Source organism: Petaurus breviceps, unplaced genomic scaffold (genome assembly GCF_028583685.1).
Source record: "Petaurus breviceps papuanus isolate PSGF00001 unplaced genomic scaffold, PetGlider_PUasm1.0 90792, whole genome shotgun sequence".
Classification (NCBI taxonomy): Eukaryota; Metazoa; Chordata; class Mammalia; order Diprotodontia; family Petauridae; genus Petaurus; species Petaurus breviceps.
The window spans coordinates 11,791,787-11,805,731 of NW_027187347.1; the positions used below are offsets into that span (position 1 = coordinate 11,791,787).

The window sequence follows — 13,945 nt, forward strand, 5'->3', positions numbered from 1 at the left end:
GAGGGAGAGAGGGAGAGAGAGAAAGGAAGAGAGAGAGAGAGAGAGAGAGAGAGAGAGAGAGAGAGAGAGAGAGAGAAGCAGACAAAGCCCTCCTACCAGACAGCAGACAGCCCTCCTTCCCCTATCTAGCAAAATGCAACTCGTCTGATGCAGCAACAGGTTCAGTACTGCCAGACTAACAGAGTAAAAAGGTATATTCTCTATATCATTACTGCTTGCAAATAAACAGTTTAACAGCAGCTGGCTCCACCTTTTTTTATTTATGCTCCATGATGAAGAATGCATTGTTTCAGCTCTGGCATACAGTACATGTAATTACCATAAATACATTTTTTAATATTATCAAGAAATGGTAAATGCATAGGCAATTTGACTTGTAATCATACAGCATAAAAAATGTGAGAGAATGTCAACAAATATGCTTTGATAAAAGCCCAATAATGATTTTAAAGTCACAGCATTCCTAAAGAAGGCTACATAAGAAACATTCTTTATACAATAACAAGACTTATCTCTTATATAATGCAAAACAACAAAGAAAAAATGTTACTCGGTAAACAAAGACAATGTATAAAATTATAAGTAAAAATCTAATTACATTTTCTTAGGTAGGTAACATAACAGTTCTGGGTCCTCAATCAAAGCGTCTCTCTCTACAGTTAAAATAATGCTCTGTGCTTATGCTTGAACAGGTGCAATGCATAAAGTACATAGTGTTACAAGGACAGAAATAAATCCCACAAGTAAAGAAATCTACCAATCCCTAGTAAGACAAGGTTATTTAGAATAAAGGTCTGCAACCAAGTCACACCCCTTTTGCCTTCCCCCCATGCCTTTTTTTTTCACTAGAAGGAAAAAAAATTGATGTTTCTAAATACATTTTCCACAAAAGCAAAACAGAAAGTGTTTTCTTCAGTTTGTCTCCTCCATCAATTTTTCCTGACAGTTCTACATACTAGAGTTAAAATAATGTTGGTATAAGCCTCTCTCCCACCCCCACAGGTGCATATTTCCCCACACTGATAAATAGGCAGCTATGGGTCCAAAAGCACCCATGAGGAGATTCAATGTCAACCTGTCTTACCCATCCTTCAGAGTCTTTATTATTAGGTAATCTGGACTATCATTTATGGTGGATTTCTATCTGATTTACTAATCCTTTCAGTCATTTAAATGTGACTTTGGAAAAACAAAGTGTTCTGTTTTCTATGGATACTGGAAATCAACTTTTTCCTAAAATGGGAGGCAGAAGGAGGATGGAACTATAAATATATGCATATATGTATATATACACATATGAATACATATATTTACAGTAAAAATACAAATGTATTTGTAAATTAGCCCTATTTAAGTCTTGTCTTTAAAAACTTTAAAAGGTACCAGCAAACTTAAATACAAAAACTGTATATTTATCTCACACGTAAAATGTTTCATTTATACACAGATGTTATTGTTTACTAAGCTTTGAAAAATGAATTATGCTTCTCCATAACAAAAAAAAACTTTATTACTGTTCTTTTAAAAAAAATTTTTTTCAATTAACTGCGTAAAAGATGGAATTGATAATACCTAAATCTTACAAAGTTCTTTACATCTATAAATTATACCTTGGCCACAGTAATAGTAATTTTTTATCTATTTTTATGAATATGTTAGACTGAAACACACATGGGTAAGCCTTTGCCTATAGACTATATGGAACATCCTGGGAGTATTCTGAGAGGGACTCAGAATCTAAACAGGCACCAATTTTGACTAGTTATTGGTGGTGGAAGTATGCTAGGTGTTTTTCCCCCCTTTTTTACTTAAGAATCACAGGCAGGTCAGGCATGATGGCATGAACCTATAATCTCAGGTACTGGGGAGGCTGAGGCTGGAGGATCTCGAGTTCAGGAGTTCAGGGCTGCAGTGGGCTAATTCAAATGGGGTTCCATGCTAAATTTGGAATTAATATAATAAATCCCCAGGAGTAGAAGGCCACAAGGTTGCCCAAGGAAGGGCAAACTGGCCCAAGTAAAAAAAGAGGCAAGTCAAAGTGTCCAGGTCAATCAAAACAGGACTAGGTAAGCGAGAAGCCAATGCACTTCCGGCCTGGATGAGACAAGGAGGCTCAGTTTTTAAAAAATAAATTTTTTAAAATGATTATTAAAAAATGGTTGTTTAAATTTTTTTTAAGAGTGGATACTTAAGGGATCATGGCAGTAAATTCAATAAAGCATTAAAAGTAATATAATTGGGACAGCTAGGTGGTGCAGTGAATAAAGAACCAGTCCTGGAGTCAAGAGGACCTGAGTTCAAATCCAGCCTCCGACACTTAACACTTACTAGCTGCATGACCTTGAGCAAGTCACTTAACCCCAACTGCCTTGCCTTCCCCCCTCCAAAAGACCAAAAAAAAAGTAATATAATTAAACCCAACTTTTTTCTGCCTTCAGGACTTGGGAAAGGCTCTTCCAAGACACATTTCAGATGCCTAAGTTCCCAGCATGTATCACACCAACTTTTTACAGACTTTGCTTGGCAATTGTATTTTTTTTCCCAACTGCAACTTTGTGCAAATGTAATAAGAAAAATGCCAATTGAAAAAGCAAAAGATCCCTACAGCTTGCCAGACTGATTCACATCACATACCTGTATGTCATGATTTTTTAAAAGGACATACTACTTAAGGATAACAAGAGGACACATGATTTTTATCAACAGGAGTCACACAAAATGAAAATAGACATGAACACTTGTTACCTTTCTATAGAGCAACCAGTTAGCTGTATCTAAGAGAGAAGAACAAAATATATTTTGGCTTAGCGGAAAATGCAGAGCATTTCCACACTTCTCCCATATCTGCACACATTACTAGAAGCCAAGCACAATAAGTGGTACTTTCTTAGTCCTAGCAAGAACTTGCTGAAGAAGACACATAGTTTGGTGCCAGGACTGAGAATGTGGTAGGTTGAATTAGCTGTGATACCAGTGAAGCAATAAACCTCAATTAAGAGGGAAGTCTTGTAGTTTTAATTTAATTAAATTATTTCCCATCACAATATATGAATAGGCCATGAAATAATAAAGACCATTATAATGTAAGTCACAAGACCCAGTCCTGATTCTGACACTAACTGCCTGTGTGACCAAAAATCTCCTGGCCTATTCTTATTTCTGATCCTTCTTGAACTCTCTGTGGTATTTGACATTGCTGACAATCCCCTCCTCATTAATACTCCCTTTTTTCTGGGTTTTCATGACACAAATTCCTAACCATTTCCTAAGCATGGCCACCTCAAATGACTGTCCTGGGCCTCTTCTTTTCTCCTCTCTACATTCTCCTACAAGCATCATCTCTATGCAGATGACTCCTACATCCATAGATCGATCCCACTTTTTCCTAAGCTCCATTTCTACGTCACCAAGTATCTGCTGAACCACACAATCCACCTCCATATCCTGTAGGTATGTCAAACATTCTATAAGTCCAAAATGCAACTCATTATATTCCTCCCTAAAAAATTTTCCTTTCTAATTCCCCTATGGCTTTTCAAGACACAGAACCCTTGCAGCCATAAAGGTTTGAAACATCTGAGACATTCTTTACTCATCCTTCCTTATCCTCCATAATCAATTACTTGCCAAGTCTTGTTAGTTTTACTTCTATGACATCTCTTACATCCATCCTCCAAAACACTGCCAAAATAATCTCCCTAAAGCTTGAGTCTTAGCAAATCACTGTTCTGTTTAAGAACCTTTCAGGTGCCCCCTATTGCTTTGGGGATAAAATGCACAATCATCAGCTTGGTATTGAAAACCCTTCATAATCTGGCTCCTGTCTACATTTCCAGGCCTATTTCACATTCTTCTATACATTCTCCATGCCAGCCACACTAGTCTTCTTACTGCCCTCTGTACTCACCTCCATCTCTGTGCCTATGAACAGGCTTTTGCCTGTCCCTCAATTGTGCTCATTCCTTACCTTTTCTCAGAACCTCTAGTTTGCTTCCAAGCTCAGATGAAGGTTCCATCTCCCTTTAGAAGGCCTTTAATTGAGCCAAATAGTTGTTAGAGTTCTCTTCCTCCTTCTCAAATGATCATGTACATATTTTTATATATGCTGAATCCCTCTAGTAAAACAGATTTTAACCTGAAGTCCATGCACTTGGATGGGAAAAACTGACATTATTTTAATTTATCCCTAACTGAAATTTAGCATTTCCTTCTATTACAATGTAGGTAATGTAACATTATTCTGAGAAGGGGTCTTTAAGCAGACTGCCAAAGGAGTCCCTGATACAGAAAGGATTAAGAATCACTGCTCTAGATCTTAAGCTCCTTGGGGCCAAGGATTAATTTTGGGTTTTGTCCTTAATGCAGTTCTCATTTTTTTTTTTAAACAATTGGGGTTAAGTAACTTGCTCAAGGTTACACAGCCAGGTGTTTCTGGGTGGGTGCTAAGTGTTTGAGCCTGGATTTGATCCCAAGTCATCCCGACTCTGGGGCCGGTATTCTTACTCGCTGTACTACCTGGCCGCCCCAAGTTCTCATATGTTTTGATCTCAGAACCGCTTTTCTCTTAAAAAATTATTAAGGAGCCCCACAAAGAGCGCTTTAAAAAATATATGAGTTATATCTATAAATATTTACTATATTAGAAATTAAAATGTCTTAGTGATAATATGTAATTAATTTTGACCTTACAGGCCCTCTAAAAAGGGTCTTAGAGACACCCCCAGAGGTCACCAATTCACACTTTGTTTTGGGGATAAAGCAAAGTATCTGCCCTCCATGATGCTTTGCACATAGAGACTATAGGGACTGGACCTAGGATTATCTTGGTATAGGGAAGTCTCAAGCATCTACCAATGCTTTTTTGCAACTCACCATCTTAGAAAATTTCCTGGGACAATGAGAGATAAGTGACTTGCCCAGAATCATAAACACAGTATATTCCAGTTCTGGGACTTAAACTCACCTGCTTCTGGCCCCTTGAGCCCAGCTCTTCTCTAAAGCATACTGTCTCTTTGTGTGTGTGTGCGTGCGTGTGTGTGTGTGTGTGTATGTGTGTGTGACACATACAAATACAGTAATTGCTTAATAAATGCTCTAAATTTAAATTTATTTAATAAATGTTCTTTGTGCATAGTAGTTACTTTAAAATTGGTATTAGAGAGCCAAGATGGCAGAGCAAATGCAGTGACTTGCTTGAGCTTGCCACTAAATCCCTCCAAATACCTGTAAAAAATGACTCTCAATAAATTCTAGAGCTGCAGAACCCACAAAATGACAGAGTAAAACACATCTCCAGCCCAACAGCCTAGAAGACCAACAGGAGGGGTATATCAAATCTCACTGAGGTGGAAGCAGAGTACAATCCAGTGTGGGCTGCACTGGGTGTAACAAGGTCAGAGCAGGTTTCAGGGAACTGGATCACCGGCAGCTATAGTGATTTCCAGACTTCCTAACCCACAAAAGCCAAAAACAGCATGGAAGGGCAGTGGGACCTGGTGAAAGAGGAGTATGCAGCTCGGCCCCAGCCCCATGGCTGCAGAGGTGGCAGAGGTGGTGGCAGTAGCAGCAGCAACAGCAGCAGTACTGGCTGCTTCTGGTGCTCTGGGCCCACAGACTGTGGGGGATCCAGCTGCTGATACAAAATCTCAGAAGCCTTGGACAGTACACCCACACCCACGCACACTGGAAGGAGAGTCCTGCCTTGACAAGGAGTTAGAAGATCAAGTATTTGGCTGGGAAGATTAATAAATAGTGTAAAAAAAAAGTTAGACTATAATTCTTACTTTGGTGACAAAGAAGAACAAAACATACAACCAGAAGAAGACAACAAAGTCAAAGCTGCTACATCAAAACCTTCCAAGAAAAACATGAATTAGCCTCAGGCCATGGAAAAGCTCAAAAAGGATTTTGAAAACCAAGTAAGAGAAGTAGAGGAAAAACTGGGAAGAGAAATGAGAGTGATGCAAGAAAATCACGAAAAAGAGTCAACAGCCTGCTAAAATAGACTCAAAAAAATAGTGAATAAAAATAACACCTTAAAAAATAGACTAACCCAAATGGCAAAAGAGGTCCAAAAAGCCAAGGAGGAGAAGAATGCCTTAAAAAGTAGAATTGGCTAAATGGAAAAGGAGGTCCAAAAGTTCACTGAAGAAAATAATTCCTTCAAAAATTAGAAGGGAGCAAATGGAAGCTAATGGCTTTATGAGAAATCACAAAATTATAAAACAGAACCAAAAGAATGAAAAAAGGAGAAGACAATGTAAACTATCTCATTGGAAAAACCACTGACCTGGAATACAGTTCCAAAAGAGATAATTTAAAAATTATTGGACTACCTGAAAGCCATGATCAAAAAAAGAGCCTAGATATCATCTTTCAAGAAATTATCAAGGAAAGCTGCTCTGATATTCTAGAACCAGAGGGTAAAATAGAAATTGTTGATATCCACCAATCATCTCTTAAAAGAGACCTGGGGGGGAAGGGGAACCAAGATGGCAGAGTAGATGCACAAACGTGGCATGAGCTCCTGTTCCAATCACTTCCAATACATATAAAAAATGACTCTAAACAAACATTAGAACTACAGACCCCGCAAAGAGACAGACAGAAACAAATCTCCCACTGAAGGCAACCTGGAAGGCCAATAGGAATGGTCTATCAAAGCATGCCGGAAGCCTAGAGCAGTCCCGCGTGAGCCGCATGGTTCTGGCCCCAGGGGAGCCCTGACTAGCAGTGGCCTGAGCAGACTTCAGGAGAATGAATCACCAGCAGCTGTTGCAGTTTCCAGACTCCTCAACCCATAAATGCTAAAGACAAAGTAAAAGGTCTGCGTGGAACTCTGTTGGAACGGAGGGGATAGAAGAGCATAGTCTGGCCCCTGCCCCCCAGGGCGAGAAGCAACCGAGGTGCAATGGCTGTGCAGACACTGCCCCATGGCTGCCTCAGGAGTTCCTGGCCTGACAATTGTAGGGGGACCAAGCAACCATTCAGAGGGTAATCACTCTTGCTTTAACCTGCTTGGATCTGGATTGTGGTCTTGAGTGGTGCTCCTGAGATGTGTGGCCAGTGAGCCAGAGCTTGCAGGAGCCATAAGGAGGGTGCCCTCCTAATGGCTCTGGCAGCTGCAAAACCCCCAGCAATTTGGGACAAAGCTCTCTCCATTCTGGAAGCAGAGTTCTATCATGGCAAAGAGCTCAAAAAAGTAACTGGCTGGCAATATGAGCAAACAGACCATACAATCCTCTTTTGGGGACAAAAAGAGAAATGAGAATGATGCAAGAAAATCATGTAAAGCAAGTCAACAGCTGGCTAAAAGAGACCTAAAAATATACTGAAGAAAATAACACCTTAAAAAACAGACCAACTCAAATGGCAAAAGAGGTCCAAAGAGCCCATGAGGAGAATGCCTTAAAAATCAGAATTTGCCAGAGAGAAAAGGAATTTCAAAAACTCATTGAAGAGAATAATTCCTTCAAAATTAGATTGGAGCAATTAGAAGCTAATGACTTTATGAGAAATCAAGATACTATAAAACAGATCCAAACAAATGAAAAAATAGAAGGCAATGTAAAATGTCTCATTGGAAAAAAACACTGACCTGGAAAATAGATCCAGGAGAGATAATTTAAAAATTATTGGACTGCCTGAAAACCACGATAAAAAAAACAAAAACAAACCTAGACACCATTTTTCAAGAAATTATCAAGAAAAATTGCCCTGATGTTCTAGAACCAGAGGGCAAAATAGAAATTGAAAGAATTCACCCATTGCCTCTTGAAAAAGATCCCAAAAAGAAAACTCCTAGGAATATTATAGCCAAATGCCAGAGTTCCCAGGTCAAAGAGCAAATACTGCAAGCAGTCAGGAAGAAACAATTTGAGTATTGTGGAAACACAATCAGGATAACACAAGACCTAGAAGCTTCTACATTAAGGGATCGAAGGGTTTGGAATATGATATTCTGGTGGCCAGAGAAGCTAGGACTAAAACCAAGAATCACCTACTCAGCAAAACTGAGTATAATGCTAGAGGGGAAAATATGGTCATTCAATGAAATAGAGGAGTTTTGAGCATTCTTGATGAAAAAAACAGAGCTGAACAGAAAATCTGACTTTCAAATACAAGAAGCAAGAGAAGCATGAGAAGGTAAACAGGAAAAAGAAATCACAAGGAACTTATTAAAGTTGAACTATTTACATTCCTACATGGAAAAAACAATAATTGCTTAAGATTTTTTTTAGTATGAGGATAGTTGAAGGGAATATATATGTGTATACACATATATATGTATGTATAGGAAGGTATATGTATATACAAATATATGTGTGAGTGTAGGCATATGTATGTTCATGTATACACAGAATATACAGGAGGAGTTGAATATGAAGGGATAATATCTAAAAAACAAAATTAAGATGTGAGAGAGGAATTTATTGGTAGAAGGAGAAAAGGAGAGCTATATTAGAGTAAATTATAAATTTAATTATATAATTAAAATATAAAAGAAGGGAGAAAAAAACTGTTACAATGGAGGGGAAGAGCAGGAAGGTGAAATGGAATGGGACAACCTTGTTCTCACTGAATTTGGCTTAAGGAGGGAATAACATACACACTCAATTGGGTATCTTAGTCTACAGGAAAATAAGGGGTAGGGAATAAGAGAGGGGGGATGATAGAAAGGAGGGCAGATTGGGGCAGATGGCAATTAGAAGCAAACATTTTTGAAAAGGGATAGGGTCAAAGGAGAAAACAGAATAAGTGAGGGATGGGATAGGATGGAGGGAAATATAGTCTTTCACAATATAACTACTATGGAAATGATTTGGGTAACTACACATATAGAACCTATATTGAATTGCTTGTCCTCCCAGTTGGGGTGGGTAAGGATGGAAGAAGCGAAAAAATCTGGAACTCAAAGTTATAAAAACAAATGTTTAAAAAAATTTATTTCTTACATGCAACTGGGAAATAAGATATATAGGCACTGGGGTATAGAAATCCATCTTGCCCTACTAGAAAGTTAGGGGGTGATGGGGAAGATTATAAGAGAGAACAGATTGGAAGGGGTATTCTGTAGGCTTGCTATTTGGGGGTGGGGGTAGGGGAAAGACGGAGAGAAAATAGTATAACTCAAAATCTTGTGGAAATGAATGTTGTGGGGGCGGCTAGGTGGCACAGTGAATAGAGCATTGGCCCTGGAGTCAGGAGGACCTGAGTTCAAATCCAGCCTCAGACACTTAACACAAAAACTAGCTGTGTGACCTTTGACAAGTCACTTAACCCCAATTGCCCTCCAAAAAAGCAAAAAAAAAAAAAAAGAAAAGAAAAGAAATGAATGAATGTTGAAAACTAAAAATAAATAAATAAAATTTTTTTAAAAGATACCTCAAAAGGAAAACTCCTAGGAATATTGTAGCCAAAATCCAGAGTTCCCAGGTCAAGGAGAAAATACCGCAAGCAGCCAGGAAGAAACAATTTGAGTATTGTGGAAATACAATCAGGATAACATAAGACCTAGCAACTTCTACATTAAGGGATTGAAGGACTTGGAATATGATATTCCAGAAGACAGAGGCACTAGGATTAAAACCAACAATCACCTATCCAACAAAACACTTCAGGAGTAAAAATGGACATTCAATGAAATAGAGGACTTTCAAGCATTCTTGATGAAAAGACCAGAGCTAATTAGAAAATTTGATTTTCAAATATATGACACAAGAGAAGCATGAAAAAGGTACACAGGAAAGAGAAATCATAAAGGGCTTATTAAAGTTGAACTGTTTATATTCTTACTTGGAAATATATTTATAACTCATAAGACCTTTCTCAGTATTAGAGTAGTTAGAGGAAACAGATAAGTAGAAAATCAAGTATTTGGCTGGACAGATGGATAGATAGATAGATAGATAGATAGATAGATAGATAGATAGATAGATAGATAGATAGACAGACAGACAGACAGACAGCACAGGGTGAGTTGAATATGAAGTAATGATATCTAAAAATAAAATTAAGGGGAAAGAGAGAAATATATTTGGAGAAGGAGAAAGGAAGAAATAGAATGGGGTAAGTTATCTCACATAAAAGAGGCAAGAAAAAGATTTCACAATGGAGAGAAAGAGGGGGGAGATGAGAGGGAATGAGTGAACCTTACTCTCTTACTCTGAATTTGGCTTAAGGAAGGAATAACATACATACTCAATTGGGTATCTTACCATACAGGAAAGTAAGGGGGAAGGAGATAAAGGGCAGGGGGTAGATGATAGAAGGGAAGGCAGATTTGGGGAGGGGGTAGTCAGAAGCAAACACTTTTTTGAAAAGGGACAGGATTAAAGGAGAAAATAGAATAAGTGGGGGGAAGGATAGAATGGAGGGAAATATAGTCTTTCACAACATGACTATTATGGAAATTTTTTGCATAACTACACATATATAACCTATATTGAATTGTTTACCTTCTCAATGAGGGTGGGTGGGGAGTGAAAAAGGGAGAAAATTTGTAACTCAAAGTTTTAAAAACAAATGTTAAAAATTGTTTTTACATGCAACTGGGAAATAAGACATACAGGCAATAGGGTAGAGAAATTTATCTTGCCCTACAAGAAAATAAGGGGAAAGAGGATGGGGGGTAGGGATGATAGAAGGGAGGGCAGACTGAGGGAAGGGGCAATCAGAATGCACACCATCTTGGGATGGGGGGGAAAGATGGGGAGAAAATTCTGAACTCAAAATCTTATAGAAATGAATTCTGAAAACTAAAAATAAATGAATTAATTCATTTTTAAAAATAAAATAAAATCTGTATTAGAATGAAATGGATATCCTTATCCTCAAATGTATCTTAAATTCATCTGTTTTTTTTAAATGGAGGGAGAGAGATGCTAAGACAAATTATCTCTAAGATCTCTTAAAGCTCTAAAATTCTATGATTATTCCCTAAAGCCACAATGGCCTGATAAAATATTGTCTTAGCCTGCAAACTAAAAGCACTGTGTATAAAGTTCTTACCAATTCAAACAGAGAATTCTATTTTGTTCTAAAACCCCAGAATCACACCTTTCCCCAACTTATGCTATCTGAACTTGCTTTGTGGGCTGGGGTAGACAACCAGTCTTCAAATGGAATATCAGTATAGAAAATCTACATTAATTACCTACTGTTATAATGGGTTTATTAAACTGGCTAGTCCACTAAGGTTGAACCCTTTGTTAAATAATTATATGATTCCCAAAAGTTGATTACAATTAGATTATTAAATGTCTAGTGGTATTGTAAGGCATAGTTAAAAGGGATTAAAAACAAACATGTTCCTTATTGCCTGAAATAAGAATAAAGTGTATGAATAATGTCTAGGATTCATTCAATCATGCCAACCTATTAAAATAATTTTCTAGAAATTTTCATGTTAACAAAATCTTCTATCCCCAAAAAGAATTTATCCTTTCAGAAGAGAATATTACTCACATAATCTGATACACTATTGAATATACTAATTTAAACATAGTGTCTTAAAAGAAGAAACATTCTAATATCCATAAAAACAAAACAAGTAGGCACAAGAATCTATTTTTACCATGCAATAATTTTATTCAATCATTCATTTATTTAAAAATAATAACAAGCAACTTAGAGGTAGTGTAGATTGATGGACAGAGAACTGGTATCTAAACCCAGAAGACTTGCCTAGGGTCATCTTACCTCTAACACATCCTGGCCATGTAAGCCTGAGCAAGTCACTTAAACCTCTTAGTGCTCTAGGACAGAGGTGTCAAATACAATGGTCATGTAGCCTCAACACTCTTGCCTGGGGGAAGGGGAAGGGAAACCGATTAAAAGGTAATTGGGAAATATTTAACAAAATAAAGAAAAATACAATATATCATAGACAGTGCTAATATGCAGTTTTATGTGGCCTGAAGGGATCCTTATGTACTATTCCATGGTCCAGAATCTACTTGAGTTTGACAAGACAACTTTAGGCAAATCTCTAAGACCTACACAGAAAATGTCCATCACCACGGGTAGATGGAGTTTCCTGATTCAGCAGGTTGGGCTACTAATGAAATCATAAGTCTAGTGATCCCCATCCCTTATCAAGTGATTACTTAAAAGGCTAGACATTTGGGGGCTACAAAGACAGATTAGATAAGGTCCTGGTCCTTAAGAACCATATACTTTGATAGAAGAGATAAAACACACAAACAAATATAATTGGAATGAAGCTTAATTAACTTTGAACCTAAGTAACTTTATCTTGGCTTTATGCAATCATGTATGTAGTTTGCTAAATAAGCAAAAATGTATAACAGTGTATATCTACTTTATAGAAAGAAAATATGACACAGTGAATGGAACACTGGGCCTGGAGTCAGGAGGACTCATCTTTGTGAGTTCAAATCTGGCCTCTGACATTTATTAGCTCTGTGACCCTAAGCAAGTCAACTTAAAGTCTTTTTACCTCAATTCCAGTCACTTTAAATAGATATAGTAATAGCACCTACTTCACAGAGTTGTTGTGAGGATCAAATGAGATATTATTTGTAAAAGTACTTGGCATAGTGACTGGCACATAGTAGGTACAATATAAAGGCTTATTCCATCCCTGCCATCTGCAAAGAATTCCCTGCATGTTGTTGGAATAGATGTCTTTTTCTATAGTTAACCGTCTTCTTAGGTATCACTGATATCCTGTTCTAATTGTCTCTATATATTACCTATAGCCTGCTTTGTTTGTATCATATATCATATATATTGTTAAAGCAGGAGTTTAATGATGAAAATGTTTTACTTCAATGCATTTCTATATTCTGTTAATGAAAATGTCTTATTATCCCAAAATTGTAGCCAATCAGAAAATGTATTTCCTTTTATTTTGTTTTCATTTTTTATATAAATATTTTCAATTAAAAAGCTTTAATTTTTTCTCCCTCCTGCACCATCTCTAATGGGAAAAAGAAAAAGAAAAGCAAAACAAAGCTCCACATTTACACTGACCATATCCAAAAATGTGTCTCACTCTTGCAAATTAAACCCATCCCTTCTCTGTTAGGTCACTGTATAGAAAAGTACTAGAGGAAAACCAAGTTGAGTGTGTTTGAGATACCTCCCTCCTTCTGTTGTCTAGTTACTGTCTTAGGATTTTCTTTCAGGTACCACAAAAAAAATATGAAATTCTATAAGAGAGTTTCAGAAGAGAAAGAGACCACTTTGGAGTTAACTCAAACCTTTTTCTTTTATTCAAAGCCTCCAACTCAAATGACTTAGCAGATCATCTCACCTCCTAATTTAAACTATTTAAATGGAAATTCTCTTTCTAAACCTTTTAGTGTTCCCCCGCATGTGTCATAGAGGAAAGTCTGCCACTTGGCCAAAGTCTCTACTCTACCTGTATCCTCACTACTACTGCCTCACACCTCTCTTGACCTTACTCTACCAGTCAGCCCTATGCTGGTCAAAGATGAATCACTGAGGTTGGCTTGTGAGTGGCCACTGAACTTCCAGCTTGGCAAGATAGCGAGGCAGTTTCAAAAAAAAAGAAAAGAGGGGGTCCCCATAGGCTTCATTCACCAGAATGCTAAAGGTATGAACCCCTGGCCTAGCTTCCTACTCTAAGCCATCTGATACAACGACTACACCCTAATTTCAGCTAGTTCTTTTGTACATGTATACCACTGGTCACAAGGGGGACCATGTGAAACAACATGACTAAATCATCACTAATGTAAAAACAACTCAAAATGCATACTCCACTAATCATAGAACTTGCTGGGAATATCTTGATATATAATAATATATCAACAAATATTTCTTCTTAACTCTAACAAGATAATTTATTGTCAAGTATCCCTTTAAATTTTAAAAGTTATATAGTATCAGAATCACAGAATCTCATCAGGAAGAACCTCAAAAGTCATCTAGTCCAGAAGCATCAAATGCTGTCCAA

General features: G+C 37.4%; 1 protein-coding gene across 39 annotated transcripts in view; it reads right to left on the bottom strand.

Moving 5' to 3' along the window:
• Window positions 1-13,945, bottom strand: part of ZBTB20 (zinc finger and BTB domain containing 20) — a 1,019,756-nt gene that overhangs the window by 949,091 nt on the left and 56,720 nt on the right. For 5 of the 39 annotated variants that reach the window (XM_069069952.1, XM_069069953.1, XM_069069921.1 and 2 more), the window contains exon 1: window positions 1-16. This exon is cut by the window's left edge and continues 160 nt beyond it. The exons of the other annotated variants lie outside the window; for them this stretch is intronic. The gene's annotated coding sequence lies outside the window, so the exon portion shown is untranslated. Of the gene's footprint in view, window positions 17-13,945 lie in introns of those variants that run through there. 39 annotated transcript variants of the gene reach the window in all.